The sequence below is a fragment of the Nicotiana tabacum genome, chromosome 2 (genome assembly GCF_000715075.1).
Source record: "Nicotiana tabacum cultivar K326 chromosome 2, ASM71507v2, whole genome shotgun sequence".
Classification (NCBI taxonomy): domain Eukaryota; kingdom Viridiplantae; phylum Streptophyta; class Magnoliopsida; order Solanales; family Solanaceae; genus Nicotiana; species Nicotiana tabacum.
Window position 1 is genome coordinate 101,686,169 of NC_134081.1, and position 5,302 is coordinate 101,691,470.

The 5,302-nt window shown below is 31.5% G+C and overlaps 1 long non-coding RNA gene and 1 pseudogene across 1 annotated transcript; both read left to right on the forward strand.

Moving 5' to 3' along the window:
• Positions 1-306: 306 nt before the first annotated feature.
• On the forward strand, positions 307-2,258 carry LOC107790911 (vignain-like; annotated as a pseudogene).
• Positions 2,259-3,401: 1,143 nt separating this feature from the next.
• Positions 3,402-4,224, forward strand: LOC107790912 (uncharacterized). The gene is made up of 2 exons (XR_001649142.2): positions 3,402-3,664; positions 4,032-4,224. It is a non-coding gene; the product is annotated as an uncharacterized LOC107790912 (long non-coding RNA).
• The last annotated feature ends 1,078 nt before the right edge of the window (positions 4,225-5,302 follow it).

The following is a 5,302-nucleotide window of genomic DNA, read 5'->3' on the forward strand; positions in this document are numbered from 1 at the left end:
TTTTTACACAATCAGTGAGTAGAAGTTATATAGAATGTATACTCCTCAAACACAATTAGACCAACAACATTCAAAACGACAATCGCATTCCTGTGATTATCCTTTTTACGTTTGTTCAACCTAGCTAGGCTTATTTCGTCCACTCCTCAAAGCCACCAGAAACACAAAACGTAAACGTAAAAGATGAAACACCCATACCATGCGAAATACATGAACAAAAAGAAATACTTGAATAATGTTTTAATGCAAATAAAAAAATTGATGATTGAACAGACATTTCAGAGAAAAACTCAACTTTAATTAACAATGAGAAATGCTTACTTGAACTTTGTGCTTTTTTTCACCTTATGTTGGCTGACAAATGCAAGTGTTGAACTGCACAAACAGAAGAATCATGGCTCAAATCCTATGCTGAGGAGGTACCAAGATTGGCTACAACGACACAGTCGAAAATATGGAAGTAAAGATGAATGGAATATGCGATTTGGAATATATCAATCCAATGTTCAATTTATCAACTTCTTCAATTCCCTCAACCTTTCTTACAACCTCACTGACAATGCTTTTGCAGACATGACAAACTTGGAGTTTAAATCTAAGTATTTAGGTTATAAGAAACATAAACATTCAAAGCAATTAGCAGCACCAAATATCACGTGTGACAGATCTAGTTTGCCTATCAGTGTCGACTGGAGAAAGAGTGGAGTTGTTACACGAGTCAAGGATCAAAAAAATTGTGGTATGTTACAAACCTTTAATTTCTCTTCTTCTTTTTACAACCTCTTTGTTCTAGTTTAGAATATGAGCGGGAGCTACGGTGTTGGTTGCGGGTTCGGCTGGACCCAGTAGCTTTTGTTCAAACCCTATATTTGTATTAGGAAATCCAATGAATATGTACAAATTATTAATTTATAACTCAGTAACTTAAAATGATTATAATTCCGAACCTATTAGGTTCAAATCCTAACTTCGCCTTTGATTATTCTCACATAAGATAATATTAGATTATTTTCTATTAAATGTTTAAGTTAAATTTACACCTTGATGATATCAAAAATATCTCTACGTACGATTAGGTCACTTACAAGATCATTGCATTAGGTGCCACCCAAGATATCAAAGGCCCCAATTTTTGCTACTATTTAGATATAATAAAACTATGTAATACATACAATTATAGTTTTAAATTGTACATTTTTATTTTTGAAATTTGATTGAGGTTATTCAAATGAGAGAACAAATTATACTAAGTTTTATCTCTCACTACTTTAATACATCCCTATTGATTTTTTATTTTTCCTCCTCTGCACATATTCTTTTTTTTTTTTCCAAAACGATTTGCCCAAACAAGTTATATATGAATGAATTGCAAATAAACATATGAACTATAAATACATACGATTTTATTTTGCACTTCAAAAAACTAAAAGAATGAACTATAAATAAAAATACATATGAATTGAATAAGTTAAGGTCACTTATTGAAATTTAGCTTTAAGCCACCAATTTTGTTGAGCCGTATGTAGTCAATCATAAGGTAATTACGAGCAAATCTTTATAATAAATATCAATTAGTAACCTAATAATAATAATTAATCTGTAAAAAATTATATTGTCAATATACATAACTTAAGTCCATGTTTCCGATTGCAGGAAGCTGTTGGGCATTCTCTGCAGTAGCAGCAGTTGAAGGCATAAACAAGATTAAAACAGGGAAATTAGTGTCACTGTCAGAACAACAACTAGTGGACTGTGATGTTTACTCAGACAACCAAGGATGTAACGGAGGATTTATGGAAAAAGCTTTTGCTTTCATTAAGAAAAACGGTGGCATAACAACTGAAAAAAATTATCCTTACGTAGGAAAAGATCAGAGATGTAACACTACCAAAGCAAAACAACATGCAGTTACAATAAGTGGCTATGAAATGGTTCCTAAAAATGAGTAATCTCTTCAAGCTGCAGTTACCAAACAACCTATATCAGTGGCCATTGATGCAAGTGGCTATGATTTTCAACTTTATGCTGGAGGGGTTTACTCTGGTTTTTGCGGAAATAGCCTAAATCATGGAGTGACATTAATTGGCTATGGTGTAGATGATGGTGAGAAATATTGGCTAGTTAAGAATTCATGGGGTACTATGTGGGGTGAAGATGGTTATATCAAAATGAAGAGGGGGTCAAATGACAAAAAAGGAATGTGTGGTATTGCTATGGAAGCTAGCTACCCTCTTAAGGAGGAGGAGGAGGAGTCTTGAACCATCAATTTGCAAAAGAAGCCAGATGCCCATATAAATTAGGCCATATCAGTAATAGCTCTATTGTGGTTGCATTTATTTCTTTCAATAAAAGATTATGAAGAACTGCTATCAAATGTGAGGTTTACAATAGAGAACTAGTATAAGGACATGATCTAAATGAAACATAGGTCAGTAATTGTGACTTGTATCTAATTAAGAATTAGAATTGATTAATGAAAAATCTATGATTAGCAAAAAATCCAACTTTCTTCCTTTTCTTTTTTTTTCTTTTCTTTTTTTTTCTTTGCTCTCATTTGAGATTCCTGAACAGAGCCGTGATGCGGGTACCGAATGGGAAATCAAAATTATTATTAGAAAAAAAAATATCTCTGATTTTTCTTTGCTTCACCTTTAAACGTGTACCATTAGTATTAATCATTTTATTCACACCCTTAAGTTTAACTATTAAAAGTTGAGGATCATTCCGTTAGAGTTGGACCTAAACCGACCATAAGCTTATGGGACTATGAATGCCTAAAATTTTACACTCTAGTCACTGGATTTTGTGTTGTCTTTTAACAACTTTTACACAGATTCTTGAATAATTAATCTTTGTTCTACTTTCTACTAATTACAGTCGATACCATTCATCAAAATTTTAATTATACCTTGTAATTGTTCAATTAAGGGAAAACAGATTTTTGACCAAATAACAATGGAGCATGAGATGATTTTAAAAGAATATAATACAAAAAGAAAAGTAATCCTCTCGCTCTTTCTAATAGATCTTTCTAATTCTTAATTTTTTATCAGCCCAATTTTTATTTCTCTTGCGATTCTTTTATTGACTACCTAAATTCCAAAATCTATATGTTATGGTCGTTTAGGAGAAATAATGACAAAAAATAACGCCATACTCATGTTAGCATGTAATCCATATTTACTTTGCTCGTAACGGTTACAAAAGTAAAACAACATATGTCACTCACATGCAGTTACTAAGGTCTTACATACTCCCAACAACTACCTATAAATTTTTACACTCACTATCATTAATATTGGTTTCATCTCTAAATCACAATCATTAAATACTAGTTTCTGTGGTTTCCTATATAAATTGAAGTGATGGTCCTTCTTTCTACACAAACAAAGAAAGAAAAAACACAAGTGAGAGAAATTGTGAAAAATGATGTCCAAAATCTTGAAAGAAGCAGTAATTCTCATGGTAATCACAACAATTGTGGTTTCTTTGGTTTCAGCACAAGTTGATCCATATCATAAGTGTGTTGATGAATGTTACTCAACATGTTTTGCTGACATTGCTGGCTGCTATGAATACTGTAAACAAGAATGTAAACATCCCAATTTTTCTGCATCCAAATTTCATCAATGCTCTGTCGATGCTTGTCTCAAGCTTAAAGGAGGTCTCTCTTTTTCTCTTCCCCTATTTAATTTTATGTCTTTCTATCTATCTATCTCTGTATCTCTCACACATAGTGGCAGAGCTTGGGGGTGGAAGGGGTTCGCCCGAACACCCTTCGTCGAGAAATTACACGGTGTATATAAGGTTAAAGAAAAATTTACATAAACAAAATGTTGAATTTTCTTGACTTCTCCGCATGTTTAATTTATTTTTATTTTTTGAACCCCTTAATAAATTCTTGTCTCCGCTACTACTCACACACCCATTCGCTCTAACTGTGGAGTTATGATTTTGGGGATCTAATATTAAGCTTATTATGATTTAAATTATCTTTGTGCTACTATTAACAAGAATTCTTTATATGACAGATAAGAAGTTGATGGAGGTTTGCCTTAACGAATGTAGGAAGAACACTGATAAAGTCAAAGGTTGAGAAGTACCTCTGACGCTAGATTTATATAGCTGACCACCAAAAAGAGAAAAACTTGTAATAAGATCCTTTGATTTGATGTAATAGAAAGGATGTTTGCGTTCCTACTAAAGGCTTTACCTTTTAAAATAGTGATTGCCTAAATTTGCTACTATGTGTTTCTTATTTTTGTTTATCTTCTTTTCCTTTAGTAGAGAAAATTAAACTTAACTCCCATAATGTTTTTAGTTTGGAAAACAACTTCTTCACTTTTTAAATGGACAGTAAACCCCTTTAATTTAAATCAATGACAAAAGTGCACCTGCCATTGCATGTATTTCAAATTTACAAAGACCTTTTAATTATGATGGACTATTATGATTATACTTTTTTCTTGAAAATGAAAAAGAAATACCTAGAAACACCCGAAAATATTGTATAGAAAATAATTTCATCTAACGGCCCTAAAATTTGAGATAAGGAAATAATCCATCATTCATCTTTTACTTGAAATAAGAATTTAAAAAAACTCTTTTCGATTAACATTGGTTTTTTAAAACTTTAAAATATAGCATATTACTTATAAACTGTATTAACCTTTTAATTTTTATACAATTCTACCCCTTCATTATTGATTACTGAAAAAATAATTTTATAATTTATTCATATTAATTAAGCCTTATTTCCTGACTTTTTGAAGGGGGATTTGTAGCCGTACCCTATATTTGTGTCACATTTTAACCTGTACCTTATTTTTAAAAATTATTGATTTGGTAGCCAGCCGACAAAAAATCTGTAATAATATGACAATTATACCCGTGACAAAAGATATAAAACTTGCATCATGCATTAATCGCGTGATCTGCAACCTCATTCGTGAAAAATTTTACATTGAAGCTAAAACTTCATACTAATGCATGCTGAAGTTATTTATCTTGCAGTCTACAGTTTTGTCATGAGTTTTATCCGAAATTTCAGTCTAAACATTCTGAAATTTTTTAGTTCATTTGCTAAAATTTCAGACTAAACATGCTTAAGTTTTTGTCCTTGCAGTATGTAATTTTCTAATGAGTTTTTGCTAATGCATGCTAAAGTTATTTAGTTCATTTGCTAAAATTTCATACCAAAACATGCTGAAGTTTTGTCCAGCAGTCTACAGTTTTTTCATGAGTTTTATCCGAAACTTCAGTCTAAACAAGCTGAATATTTTAAGTTCATTTGCTAAAACTT